The 15,409-nt window shown below is 41.2% G+C and overlaps 1 protein-coding gene across 11 annotated transcripts in view; it reads left to right on the top strand.

The window, feature by feature from the left end:
- LOC132911689 (CUGBP Elav-like family member 4) overlaps positions 1 to 15,409 on the top strand; it is a 571,541-nt gene that overhangs the window by 327,479 nt on the left and 228,653 nt on the right. For 2 of the 11 annotated variants that reach the window (XM_060968525.1, XM_060968511.1), the window contains exon 1: positions 5,965 to 6,816. The exons of 7 other annotated variants lie outside the window; for them this stretch is intronic. The gene's annotated coding sequence lies outside the window, so the exon portion shown is untranslated. Of the gene's footprint in view, positions 1 to 5,964; positions 6,817 to 7,167; positions 7,187 to 15,409 lie in introns of those variants that run through there. 2 more of the 11 variants (XM_060968515.1, XM_060968518.1) reach the window with 2 other exon arrangements.

Raw genomic sequence — 15,409 nt, 5'->3', positions numbered from 1 at the left:
TGACCATGGGCGAACCATAATATTTTACAACCTTTGCATCTGCGTGAAGATCTTCGTGCATCCGAACAGAACGTTCGCCAATGCTAGAGCTACACAAATATTATAGATAGGCATGTTACACGTGATATAAAAATGAACGGCCGATATGATCGATTTTAATGATTGGTATTATAGAGAATAAAATATATGAAATATAAAAGTAGAATCATACCCGATAATACTAAAAAGGTACGGATTCACGTGGACGTGAAGCGTATAGAAATAGATATACAGAATAAAATAATTATATCAGTTCATGTGACTGTTGGTCCGAAATTTAACTGCGGTAGTATTCACTTAGGAATTGAAATTCGAGTCAATCGTATTACCAATAAAAGAAAGCGATACGTCTGTTCATCGCGTTGTCTTTTTCAGTAAGGAATAAAATGAAACGAAGATAGTAGGAGAGAAGAATTGAAACAGGACAAAGAGGGGAATAGAGATAGGTCGACATGGAACGGACAGTCGTTAAGGAGACTGAAAGAGGTAAGAAGTCGAACGCTCGTAAAGCAGGTTGAACCGATCGTAAACGCTGGTGAAAGAGCGATGTCGTAGATCGCTATAGATAGAAGGATAAAAATCTCGGCGATATCGGTATTCGTCGAGCCGCGAGCTGGATGAGACTTGACGTCCATTCGATTTCAGAAAATGCCTCGTATATATACGATTGGGAAAAATTGAAATTCCTGGAAAGTAAAAATGCGAGAATATCCATTGGAGCGAGTAAACGAGTGCTGTGAGTCGACTATCATCCCCGTGATTGGAGGGCTGTCAGTCACCAAGAATGGAATGCGCCATTTTTCGAAACGTCCATTCGACGTCCTTCCAGAATTGAAAGGTTCATTAACTTTCGATGATGGCCCTGTATCTCTTCCTGGATTCATTGTTGAATCCACTACTTCCGTTATGTCGTATACGTGATATTACTCTCAAGATGATATTTATTATTCCAAGTTGCTCGAATTTGTAATCGTACGATCTGAAGTTTGTAACGCAGCACGAAATTCGAGGATTGTGCATAAATCTTTGCCTCAACCGCCGTTGTATCTTATTCTCAAGTACATAAATTTCTTCGTGAAAACTCCGCTTGATAAAAATACATCGCTGCGTAAAATACTAATGCGTAGTGCGATGGCTTGGAGCCTGTAAAATTCACCGGATGGCAATTAAAGTGACGAATATCGAATCGATCTTCGCGAGTTACCGGTCACCATCTGACCGGAGCGTATTCGATTCCAGCGGTTTACATCGCGCAAACTTTAGAAACTTACGGTCGGTGTAACAGCGAAGTTCCAGTGAATAGGTTCGTTTCGAACGAGAGAGGAGAACGTACCAGCATATCGGAATCCCTTTATTGTTTTGCATGTATGAACTCGTAAACAATATGTTCATACGAAACAATGTTACGCGACCAGCGACCAGGGTACGCGTTTCAGCTATACCGTCTCCGTCTGTGTTTCCACCTTCTTCCTCTGTCTCCATCTCGCATAGTGGTCGAGATTGCGATTCCATTGGTCTAACGTTACCGACACGGCGCTTTGGAGTTTCGACCGCAGAAAACAATGGCTAGTCGCACGATGAAATCTGTGAATAGCGTTCCATGGTACATTTTTTCCGGCCCGCGTCCATTCCACGGAAACGGCTGAAAATTATTCCGTACTTGTAGCAAAACTACATTGGATGCTTGACGAGGCTTTTCATTAGGAGACAGTAAAACTCCGCCTAGCAGTCTTTCACGTCGTTTATTTTAATTACGAGGTTCTACCCTTGAGCGACTGGCTGGATTTATTTAGTGGAAAAATGATTTCGGTAACATGCTTTCCGACCATTATTAAAATCACCGCGCGAGGTACACTGGCAAACGGAATACACGGTATACCCGTTTCTTTCCGACGCGATGCACACTGATCCACTTTAGGGAAAATCACCACCGGACGATTTGCTTCGATATAATGGCTCTTGGTTACCTTCTCCTGCACCCGTCTACTAGATTGTCCAAATCGTATCAACTTAATTCATATTCACGGTACGAGCGAATTTGCTAGCAGAAAGTCGGGAATCGAGGGGGATGAAGACACGCAACGAGCGGAGGGAATCGGCAGAGCGGGAGAAGGAGAGAGAAAGAAACGACGGTAGGTCGGGACGAGGGGTAACGGTGGGTGGTCGACGAGCATTTGCCCAAGCGAGCTGGGTTTTAGCCCCGCTTCCGTCTCATTACTCGCTACGCTCTGATTGAATTACCTACAATCAACATCAAACATTTTTAAACTCAATTTCATGTACGTAGAATCGTGTATTTTCCCGCTTTTTCTGCTTTATAGAATCGCTTTGCGAAGCACGAACCCCCTCGTACACGGCGAACCTATTTCTCTCTTATATTACGGATATACGAACCGACTGCGTCGACCGTCGTTATTGTATAATTACCTCATCCGAAGCGTCCGAGGAGTACACGTTGAAAAAACAACGACTTAACGTTTCGTTTAAGCACGTTTTCGAATTCACATCCGTCTTCCAGCTACGAACCTCTTGCTTTCTTCTTTATATAAATTGATCAAACATCTCGTTTTCTTGATCTTGCTCGCTTTTATTTGTCCTTGCATGGAACTACGCTCGTAAATCGCCTCTAACAAGGTTTACAATCGAAATTTAATTAGGTAACCTCTGAGGGAACGATTCCTTGGAAGCCTTGCCATTGTTAAACTTTTATTTCGATGAATTTCTTTGTTCTGTTTTGCTAATCCTATTATCATGTAACAGATTATTGGCCTCTTGTAATTTCATTTGCCAGGGTACGAGAATGTGATCTACTACCTTATATTATTATAATTAGTCCATAAACTCGAGCATGTATCAAATACTAGAGAAAGGAAGAAATCTGGACAGAAAGACAAAGAAATGTGAAACAGAAAATACATAAATTTGAGAAATCGTTTAAAAAACAATTTACGCGATGGAGTAGATTTTTAACGCGTTTAGAGAAAATCAAAGTTGTAAAAAATCTTCATAAATGTCGGTTTGTATATGGATACGATGATTTTATACGCGTGTGCAAATATTGTCAGAAAGGTCACACTTCAGAATCAAATAATTGGATGCGCGTAGTCTGTTCATCGAAATCCATAATAGCGGAATTGAATCGCTTTCCCGAGAGCGCGATTGATTTGCCGAAACGAAGCACTAATCAAAATTAATTCCCATTATTTCGTTAATGACACCAGGCCGCGTCGCGCTGCTCGTCACGCTTGCAGGCTCGATTTGGTGCGAATTAAGGATAATTAAGAATCCATTTGTATCCGAGCGAATGGAAACTCCGACCAAGCGAATTCGCGAAGAAACCCAACTTGTAACAATTACTTTCTACTACAAATCGAACCTTCCTCGATCTTTTTCGTTTAATAAATCGAGAGAATCATTTTAAACTAAAAACTATAAACGTTTCCGGAAATTCTGTTTCAAGAATTTTTCTTTTTATATTTTCCCTTTTCTTTTCTAGACGTAATTTTCGCAGTGAAAGCTTGTCATAAAGTTATACACAACGTTGACGCTTCTAACGACGTATTTTGCCGTTGACAAAGTTAATTTTTTTCGTTACAATGCAAACTTCTTCGTGACGTAACGTTTAACTTTGCTCAATGTTGCCAATCCTTAAACGTCAATGATCCAACTAAAAATCGTGACCTTTAGTCGCTTCGGAAACTCATCTTCCGAGTTTATCAACTTCGTAAACTGACATGGTTGTAATTTTAAAGTACCTGCTGTAACTTCCCAAGTAGCCGTGCAGTTATTAACTCTTCGTAGGTAATTTAAAAGTAATCACGATAATGAAGCACAAAGGCATCGCGGTAAGCATGCAGAAACGATCATGCCGTATATACGTATACGTGTCTCTTTATGTATAGGGATATCTGTGCAGGAACGCATCCGGAGCAATTCATTCACACTACATGGAAATCTCATTAGGCCCAGATACATATAACAACTACCTCGCGACTAATGGTTGAGTTTGAATCGAACCACAGGACAGACGCTTTAGGCGGAACTTGATCGTGTCGATGCTCACGGTGCGTGAGCCATGACGTACGTTTCTAATGCATAATAATCGCCAGCAATACTAGTTGTATTGCCATGGAACTCGGAATCGTGAGGTATAAACCTTTTGGGGTCTGGTTATTTCTACTATAATTAACTTTCTCGTTCTCGTATTTTAACGAATTTTTCTCGGAACGAGAACAAGCTATACGACTAGCTAATTAAAAATGTATGACGTGTAATTTAAACAAAATTTATCCATCGCAAGATCTCGATAAAAAATCATAAAATTATATTTAATCTACACACGTAGATTACACCTTTAAACGATATATTTAATCTATTAATCACTTTCAAAGATCGAAATATAGTACGCCGTGTGAACTCTGTCGACATATTTTAACGAATGCAACTAATAAGCTAAAACAATACGAAGAAACGCGATGAAAATGAACAGAAATTCCATGAATCGGACGTCTTTCGTGTCGCCGAAAGGGGACCGCATGCGCGCGATTTAATACGAGGCAGGACGCGCGCGTTTGTTGCATTCTTGGGGCGACTTATAGAAATTCTGTACGTCGACCGAAAAGTATCGACAAAGGAAAAGCGTGGCTTCCTCGTACGGCATACTATCCCTCCCTGTACATTGGCATACTCGTAGATATAGGACTGATAGACAACGCGCGGCAGCGTTACGAAACACGAAGGCAATGCGCGCGTGAGGTATAGCGGACGGGTATGCAGGGACTTCATTATAACCTCATTGCTTCCCAGCGAGTGCATTCGAATTGAAAAATGCGCAGGCTTGTTTTGAGCTACGGTTACCGTGACAACGCGCGTATGCCACTACATACACGTATGTACCTACGTACACGCGCGCGTTCTTCTCTCCCTGTAGACAACAGATCCTCTTCGTTTCGCTCACACCGGCCACGCTTTTTCTCTTCTTTCCACCATGGATTTCAAGCTGTGCGCGTCGCACCGTCGACGTTCATCGAAAGGTAGCGGCGTATTCCGCTCGACGAGCAACGAAGACAAAGAGAGAAAGTGTGTGTGGCAAAGCAGGACGAATCGAGGTGAGCACGAGAGAGAAAGGGTGAGAAAGGGGAAGAGAGAGAGAGAGAGAGAGCCTGAGGAGGGAGAGGAGAGGAGAGGACAGGAGAGTGTTAGTAGAGAGGGTTGAACCGGTGTAGGGGGTTACTGGATGGTCTGAGAGAGGAGTGCGCAGCGACGCAGCAGGTCGCGAGGGATGGTGTGCCGGGGACGGTACCGGCAGCAGCGGCGAAACGCGGGCATCGGCGAAGCAGTCACTATGACAACGGTGACAGGCGAGGTGTTAGTGCGCATCCGTGACCACGCCTACGTCACGATGCCGTGACGTCATAGCGTCGACGGCAACGGCGGCTGCTACCGACGAGAAACGTGGCGCGCGACGCTCATCGGTCCTACGATAGAAGAGAGAGAATCGCGGCCGCCTGTTGCTACTTCACTACACGGAGGGTAGGCAACCCCGTGCGCCTTCCCCCTCTTTCATTCCCCGTTACTTCTCTCCTTCTCACTTTCTCTCGATCGTTTTAACTCCTTCTTGTTCTCTTTCGCTCTCCCTCCCGCCCTTCCACCCTCTCACGCTGGCTCGCTCTCTTCTCGTGCGCCTTGCTTCCAACAACGAGCGTTGAAACAGAAAGAGAGCGCCCTCTGTTACGACCACGCGCAATGATCGCCCATCTCTTTTCATCGTGGTCTCGTTGCTCACCTCTTCTTTCCTGCCCTTTCCTGTTCCCTCTAGTTCCACGCGTCTCGGTTCAACTTTCTACTTTTACCGGCCTGTCTTCTTCTCTCTCCAGAAATGTCGTCGTCTCTTTCTTAGCCTCCCTCTCGCTCGGTCTTTCGGCTCTCACCATTCTCCCTCCGATGGTCGTGCAGAACCGACGTTCGCCACCACCGTTGCCGCTACCCTACCACCGATTTCGAACGACCAACTCCCTCGGCTTCCACCTCCTTGCCCCCTTTAGCCTTCCGGCGGGCACCCTCCCGCGCGTGTTACCAGCCAGCAGCGATCCCCACGGCCACGACCGAGAACCGAGACCGAACGAGAGTCGTCGGCTCTCCGCCAGTCAGCCATCCGACTCGTCGCTACGCCACGCCACGCCGCGCGCTGCGTGTCTTTTCGAAATCGTGTTAAAAAGCCTGTGAAATAGAGCCCCTCTGCCGTCCCCTATCCGTGTTGCGCATTCACAGTCAGAATCTCTCGTACGTATCTGTCGTGTTTCCGTGCACGGTTTTTGCATTCGACGAGTTTCCGCTTGCTGTTTCTTGTGACGGTGTCTCTCGTACGAGAGTGAAAATAAACTAATTAAACGACCCGAAGATCGAAAACGTTGATACCAAAACAAACACAAAAAAAAAAAAGAAAAAAATAAACGAAACAGAACGAAATAAAGTAATATCGAGGGTGAGGAAAGAGTCACCTATGTCCAGTCGTATGTTGTTCAAGAGGAGAAGAAAGTAGAAGCAGAGAGGAGATCGTGGAGAGAGGGTGACACGTGCGTGTACGCACCGCATTTGACACAGGCACACAGACACACACACCAGTGACGCGCAGCAGAGAGAGATTCAGGGAGCGAGAACGCAGGTTGTCAGACTTGTGCGGTGATCGTCCTCGTGGTTGCTTGCGACGTCCTTGTAGCACATGTGCCGTCCAGCGACGTAGGACATTCGTTGGTCAGCCACGCATATGGATCATAGGTTAGATTTGTACACGCATCTATCATTAATACCTACATATATGCTTTCGTTAGGTCGTGAATATATTTAGGAGAATAGGAAAGGTGGAAAGAGACGCGCGGGCCGAATAAGGAAAGCGAGGCGAATAGGTGAACGAGAGAAAGCGAGAAAGAGAGGGAGAGAAATGCAGCGAAAATAGGAGAAAGAGGGAGAGGAAAGGGAGAGAGAGTGGAGAGAGAGAGAGAGAGAATGAGTGAGAGAGGAACACGCGAGAGAAACGAGAGCGCAGACACGCACACGCGATCGTCCCCGTGGTCGACTCGACGAGTCGTCGGCGAGCGGCGCGTGCTGGTAACCTGTTGCCTCCTCTGAGAACAAAACTCCAAAGCCGGTAATCGGGAGCTTAAGGATACTCTGATATTCCTGCGAAATTGTCTATGTGGTGTGCAATTGTGTGGAATGGGTTTCGGATGTAACCAATTCTCATGCCGGAGTTTTTATGAATTTACTTAGAACGACCAATATTTCAAAGTGCTATGCTTCCTAGAACGGCTATTGGTTTTATGAAATATTCGTCCGTTGCTCCTTTCAAGTATCAAAATGCCCTTCTCGTGTAATACGAACCATGGATCGAGTTGATCATTTTAAAATTAATTAAGAAAAAAATATGTATGACATTTTTCGTTTCTGTATCCTATTGTCGTCAATTTAAATCGCTCGCTTCTGGTAACGCGGCTAGTCTTTGTTTCATTACGTAATCTGTTAAAATACTAAGCATTTTTTCTAACTTAGTTCTGTAGTTTAATTTTATTGTAAAACACGTTTACATTTATGTAACATTGGGAATCATGCCTATACGGCTATAATTAGCAATCATTTTTATCTACATAATTATCCTCTTTTTGCGATACGAAAGTGAAGTGATGAGTTAGTGGGAAGTGATCATTGAAAAGAATATATAATAACGAGTAAATGTAACTACGTATATAGTATATAGTGAAGTTCGGTAATAATAGAAAGTGTTAAACCATTATAAAATAGAGATATAACTACAGTACAGCATTCGTCAAGATTTCCATATTCTTGTAAAGAGAAACAGAAGGTTCGATGCAAATTAAAGCAACTTATTTTAATCAATTATCTAACTGACTAAACTAAATCGTTATGCGCATCCATAACATCAAAATATGATAATTTTGCGACGAAAAATTTCATCGTATATACATGAAGCGCTAAAAATTAATACAGTGAAAACAGAATTTAGTAGATGCGGTATTTGTAAGTACGAGTGAAACAACAATTCGTTGTACGATACAAGAGCTCGTTGTTTTGAAATAATATACAGTCGCTAAATATGTGCATAGAATATTTGTTGTTCCTTGAGACCGGACTATTCTCAAACAACAGTGCACACCTGTTCCATTTTCAAATGCGTTCAACATTTTCTTCTTTTACGTAAATATTATTATTCATTTTACCACGTATAATATATGAGGAATGTTATATAATACTGGTAAATTTTGTTAAGAGAACGATTAGATTCAATTCGTATTCGCAATTCACTAAGGATTCAATGGACAATTTTACTAAAATCATTTGTACGAAAATTGAATTGCAAAAATGGTTATACATATTTACTTTACAATCACCGTGGAGTAATTCATAAATCGAAATTTGATTCGTTCTGCTTTGGATGTTACTTTCAACGATAAGTAGAATAGATCGTCACTGGCTAGACATACGCTGCACTATAAAGCGTAAGAACTGTCAATTTCATTTACTTCTTCATTCGATAAATATTGAAATACTTCTACTGTTTGTCAAACCACGTTTAAACGTGTATGCGTTAGAATGATATCGAACTGGACGAATTTGCGAAAGCTATTCGGGCTGTGCTTGTGCCGTGGGTATAACTTTTCAGTACGCGTGTGACATTAGCTGGAAAGGTGGGCTGAAGTGGCTGGAATGAGGTTCGAAAGTGGGGTATGTGAAGAAGGACCGACGCGGCAGGCGATATACGATATATATCTTTGGACGAGGCTACGTGACCGGAATCTCAAAGAGGTTAAAGTTGGATTTGTAACGTATTTTTCCTCGATGTGGAAATACCTATCGACTGGCACACCGCGTGCACTAGCGTTTCGCAATTTCCATCTCGTAGCCCCGATTGACGCGGATGAAAGCAAAGATTTACGTCGAAAAGGACAGAATAGCGCGATGAATATGTATTTATGTATGTAGGGGTGCATCGTAAGCATGTTCAGAAAGGTTTTCGTTAGCTTTCACGCAGTGCGAAGCTGCTTTGGAATTCTCGTAAACCTTGCGCATACACGGATACAGCTTCTGTTTCGTTGTGCTTGTCATTTCGCAATGGCGACGTAAGAAGAACTTTTGACTTTTCATCCTCCCTTTTCATTCCTTTCGTTTTGTTAATAACGCAATTTATATTTATTCTTTGAAATACGGTGACTGACGTTTCTACATTTTTCCCTCTCGTGACATTTCCGATTTTCTCATTTTTGTGGTTTACTGTCGTCGACGGGTTTTCATCGATAGCAGAAAAATGTTTTTACCGGAACAAGCCGCGGGCGTTTATTTGGCAGACCAGCATTCCTTCGAAAGTTTATTCAGCGGTGCGTTCTCTCGGTGATGTTGCATTTGTCGCGGTGCAACGCGATCCCTAGCAAGATAAATGAATCTCACTCCCCTATTTCCTAGGGGCGGAAGAACGGAACGTAGAATACGGGAACGTGCAGGAGCGGTTGCTACCAGAAACTCCCACCATCCCTATTCCCTTCTCTTGGACGTAATCTGAGATATCATCCAGACAGACAATGTCGTTGCACAAATTACACCAGGAACATCCAAAATAGTGACACTTTGTTTGCTAGTTAATCGCTTGTAAATCATGGCGCGATACGCAAACTGTATTTCGTTTAGGATCAAATCGACCTTTTCGTATAGCTAAATTACTTTTGTTCGAACATAGAATAGAACTTCCAAATCTTTTACCATGATTTAAGATACTTCGAAATCTGTCTGTTATATAGTCGACTGTGCATATATAAGTGTACTAATAAACTTCTTGCGTCCCGTAAATTGATCGAAATTCGTGCAATTGTTTTTTCTTTAAAGTAAGTAGCATCGGTGATGGTGTCCTTTAATACGATTCGAGATCCTGTCGCGCATACAACTTAGCTGCACGAACATACCGAGGTCAGGTACGTTATGTACCTTCGCGCATATAGTAGGGTATATAAATGCTGTCCTACTCAGGTATAATGCATTACGGTAGGGCGTTGCAGTAGGATACAGGGGGCTTGTACGTTGCATTGTCGGAGAATGGAGTAGACACTATACATACCAGAACCGTACTGAATTATACTCCGTTATGGTTCTCCCTCTATAACCGTTGAGTACTAGGGAAGTCTCGATACTCAAACTGGTTGCTACTCAATATGTCCAATACGAATACCGCGTTTGTACGTCTAACTAAATCAAGCGAGCTTCATTTCAATTTTTAATGATTCCCACACAATCTTTTCTATCTTCTACACACTGGTATTATTTAGAAAATGTTTGAATACCGTTGAAAGTAACATTCACTAGATTTATACATACAAATTTTTGACATATTAAAATATATTAGATAAGGTATAATAAATGAAATATATTCTATATGTTAACGTTTTCCTTCCGCGTGTATAAAGTTTCATATCGATAACTTGCACTTTCAGTCTAGAATTTTATTATTTGTTGCCACCTTTAAATCGAATGTTCATTATTAAAGAGCTTTTTGAATTATATTATTATGTGGCTATCTTTTATAGGCGAATTTAAATCAATAGCCTAGCCAACATAAACGTCACAAGGGAAGGTACTTGGAACTTATTTACGCCTTTATTGCTAATATCGTTCCTCATGCTCAATTGTCCCCAATGGCCACAGCAGTTCCTGAGTAGTAAGAAGCTCGATAGTGCGTATTGATATTTCTTAGTTCCTTTTTATACGACCTGCCTTCTTCCATTCGTCGACCGAAGGGGATGGAAATCTTGAAACTTTTATTGGTCGTCAAGTCGTATAAGTGTTTCAACGATCGGGATACGTTCGTGGCATGTCTTCTCCACACCTGCTTGCTCATACAAGCGATAGAGAAAGAAATATGTAACGAACAATTATCACTTGTCTTAAATTCTTGAGTGCTATGTCACAGTTTTTGTTTGATCAGAATACTGGTTATTAAAATTTAGAAATTTAAATTTTAATGTCATTAACTTGAAGTAAACTCGTCTTTTAATGTAGAAGCATTCCATACAGCTTTAAAATTTTGCTAAAGATAATAGCGAGAAAGACATTCGATACTCCACCGTCACCTTATAAATTAGATAATAATTCTTTTTATTTAAATATTTCCATTCTTGCGGTTAGTAGAGTGTATCTCGATGTTGTAAAATACATACCATTCTATTGTTAGCTCTTTTAAGTGACCATTCATTAGTGTTATGTAATGAGAGTTAATGCGTAAAATAGTTTGAAGTACAGTTTTACTTCTTGCAATGTTAGTGACTTTAAGCGATCTGTACTCTCGATTCTTAGTAGGACTGTCACATTCTTTTCTACAGCGAGCTAATGATATCGTATTCTTTTCTGTTTCAGGTAAGTTAACTATTTGGAACCAGTCACAATTGATGTACGTAAGTTACGTGATACAAAATATATATTAGTTATTATGATTGCATCGGTAATGAGAGGTCATAGCGAACGTAAAGACAAGAAGGTTGAGTGTAGAACTATAGAGAAGGGGTGCAATTCACTTTGTAATAAAAATGGAAATTAACACGAACTACGTGGGTGGAAAACAAGGCTAACCTCCGTCAGTAGCGTGAAGAGGGTAACGCGGAAGCTTGAATAAACAAACTCACCCTAACTGCTTGGTTGGCACCCTCTTCGTCGTCTCCATCAGTTTCGAGGCATGGGCCAAAGGACGTTGTTATGATTGCTAATGGAAAACTATCCAATTCAAAGAACAAAGTGAAGTAACGAGTTACTTCGCCAGCAAACGAATACACTGTGAAAGATGTAAGAGTTCGAGAAGGGCAACAAATAAAGGGAAAATGGTACGGTTTGTTAATGTTGAGAACGAGGTTGACGAAAGATCGTCGGCAAAAGTGGTCTCATTTATCGCGAATAAATATGGCATTTGCGAACTGATAGAACGACGAGATCTGTTTTTTTATATAACTATCACGAAACTGTTATTCTTCGTTAGATTAATCTTTCGTTTCCATCAAACGTTAATCCATTTCTAATCCAAAACGCTGTGTGTTTGATTTTGACTAAGGGCATTCAAAGAATGAATCAGGGTATACGTATATATTTTCACAGATTTGTTTTGATAATATGTAGAATGAAACCATTTTGACAATTTTGCGAATGATATTAGTCAAAGTGTTGTAAGCAAAGGATTGCATTATCCGTTCCCCTTTTTCAAACCATATAACATTTATCTGAACTAATTTTCGCTAACATTCTTATTTACGGTGTTATCGAAGTGGTAGTACTAGCACACGCTATAATTTCTTTATGAATACGATCATATAGTATAGTACGGGTTGCAAGCGTGCTCTGGGAAAGTTAATATCGTAACGATAACCATTAAACAATATTCCAGAGAATACAAAAGATCGTTTGATCGTGGAATTTCTCTGTTCCCGACAAAATTGTTCGACAATTAGCAAGACCTTGTTCGTATTGGAATACATGCATTTGTCCCTTCGTGAAGCAGTGAACTTTTTAAACTTAAGTCTCGACAAGATTTAAATTTCAAAATTTCAATCTGGCTTGCAAATCTGTTCGTCTGCTTTCTTGCGCGCGCACGTCCATACTTCCGCCCCTGTTAGATACCAGCAGATTGCGCCGGCTCGACATCAAAACTCTTTTACATCGTGTGTTCTCTTCTCTTTTTTATTCTTCATCTCATATATCTTCTTCCCTAATTTTTTTTATTTGTTCATTTGCCGAACCATCTTCATATCTATTTATTTATATGTCGGAGATGAAGGGACGCCGGAGCCTTTCTTTCGGAGTATTTGGGAGGGTCCCCAATACTTTAGTCCAGACTTTTTATTATTGTCGTACTTAAACAATAAAACCGAGAAATAGCTGTTTATGAGTTAAGTCAATTATGATTATCCGAGATTTATGACAGTGGGCTTGGGCTCGAAGTGATATAATGAGTCACTGAACGTAGCCAGGGTCTCGGGAGGGACGAGTACCTAACAGAGGTATAAAGTAATTAAATAACTCTCCTTAAAAACAGGAATTGACCTGAGGAATACGGAGAGGAGTATATGAGGGCAGTTCCACTTGGACCGAGGTGCAATCCGATAAGTTCGACTAGCCCAGTGAACACGTACATCGAGTTTCTAATTGCAATCGTCAGCCCGTTGACCGTGTATTCGTTATCGAACCTAAATTCATCGTCATAGACATCTCGATCACTCAATCACCGATATCACTTGTTAACTTTTGTAATGCATTCCCATAAACAAACATCATCTGCTATAAGACAACTATGGACAACTCGTAGCGAGACTCATCACACGCCCCGTTTTCCAATGATGATCCGACATATATATTATAAAGAGGCTCATTTTTATTCATCTTCCTAAAATGGTACGCGGTACCAGAAAAAATTCAGCTTGAACTATTCTACTAATCCATTAAAATTATTGAAAGTTTACGACAACATTAAAAACATTCCTTAAAGTTATATAGTTATAATTCAATCTATGTTCTGTGGTGTTAGTAGCGACCTATCAAAGACGTTCGAATGCTCGAAAACGGAATACTTGAATCTATGAAAAACAAATCAAGATTCTGAAAGAAGTTGGTTGGTCCCGTTAACTTACCAACTTAATTACTTTACGAGACATTACGGTGCGGTGTTGGTCGACGAAGTACGTTTCTGGCCTATGAGTGTAGCTCGTCAGTCGAAGGGAATGGCGGGTAAAGAAACGTAGGACGGAAGGGTGTGAGGGGCGATGAACGTGGGCGAAACTTTTAATTTTTCCTCAAAAAACTTTAGCTGCTCGTTACGTTGTCCCAAGTGCATCGCGCTCGGCGACGAGGCGAAGTGAAATTAAAATTCATGCGACGCGTCTTTTCTCGGCCTTCTCTCCCACGGGGCCCGGAGGGCGTCCTGCAGGACAGCATCACGGAGCGTGCGTATATCCTGTGCGGTTACCGCCGGGAAAGAAGGGATGACTAGGAATCGAGGAGGCGAAGGGGATTTAACTGAATTTGCAAATCAAATTTCGTCCCTGGTCTACGAAATTCTGTCGGAGGCGCGACGAAAAGGGACGGAACGTTCGCCTTCGTGCCAATTATCGTTCCTAAACCGACCTTCTATCCTGAGTTCGTGTGTACCCGCGGTTGTCTTTAAACTAGTCGTTTTTACAATAAAAATGTTATTTTTCGGAAACAATAGCAGAAAATGTTCTCGGTCTCAATAGAGTAATCGTTCGTAATTTCTTCAACGTATAAATACAAACGACATGCCATGTTAAATTTACAAATAAATCGGATACTTTGCTGCATATCTATACCTATTGTTTACAAAAATTGAAATGTAGTGAAAGACGTATCGTGTATTTCCTTTTTTGTAAGATGTTTATAGCGCCCACGTAAATTTTTACAATGCAATCTTTTCAAAATATTCATGACATTTTTCACCGATTTCGAAACGATATCGCGGCAGCACAGTTATACATGGCTCGATAAACGGACAGAAATTCACGTTACTACGGTCCGTAATCAGAGTTTCGATTTTACCGTTCGACAGGTGCTGTCAGACATTAATACCACTCGACTGTTCGTTCTCAACAATTTTATATCGAAGGTGCGTGTATAGCTTCTCTATCTAATTGCTCGTACAGTTTTTAAATGCGGCTTCAAAGAAAATAGCACTGGGCTATAATTATACCTACGATAACAACATCGTGATACCGTGTAATTAGTATATGATTAATAGTAAAGTTTTAAGTATTCTTTCTGTCTCTTCTTATCTTTCTTCTTTTTTTATTTTATCCAGAAATTAATTCACTTCCCTGATATCAATTTGTAACCGAGATAACGCGTTATTCATACGATACGGTGATATGGAGATTTACAATTCGTTCCTCTAAATAGTACAGAGTAGTAATAGTTTTTATTCTATTCAGTTTCGTTAGCTGCCCAACTCGAATAAATTTCATTAACGACATGGTTAGTCATTGAGTAGCGCCCAATAATGTGAGTTCCTTCCTTCTCCAAATGCCTCCAGACTCTTCCGGGTATTACTTGTCGTCGAATATCGAAATAAGTTGGCGGACAAATGGATAGATATTCCATTTTTATATTCTTGAACTGTCTCTTCCTTTTGACAGCCTGTCGTATTCTTCTCTTTATTTATCCTGCGTCGTTTCTCAGAAGTTCTTGAAATTGGTCCGTCTCTACTAGAAACTTACATCGGATCGAAGTTGTTGCGAGGTTGAGCTCTTGGATCTCGACGATCAGGGTGAAATGCTTTGGAAAAGCGTAGACAATGTCTTCTAGGCAAGTTGGTCGTGCGATA

Source organism: Bombus pascuorum, chromosome 11 (genome assembly GCF_905332965.1).
Source record: "Bombus pascuorum chromosome 11, iyBomPasc1.1, whole genome shotgun sequence".
Classification (NCBI taxonomy): Eukaryota; Metazoa; Arthropoda; class Insecta; order Hymenoptera; family Apidae; genus Bombus; species Bombus pascuorum.
The sequence above is the reverse complement of the archived record's forward strand: the minus strand, read 5'-3'. Positions and strand labels throughout refer to the sequence as shown.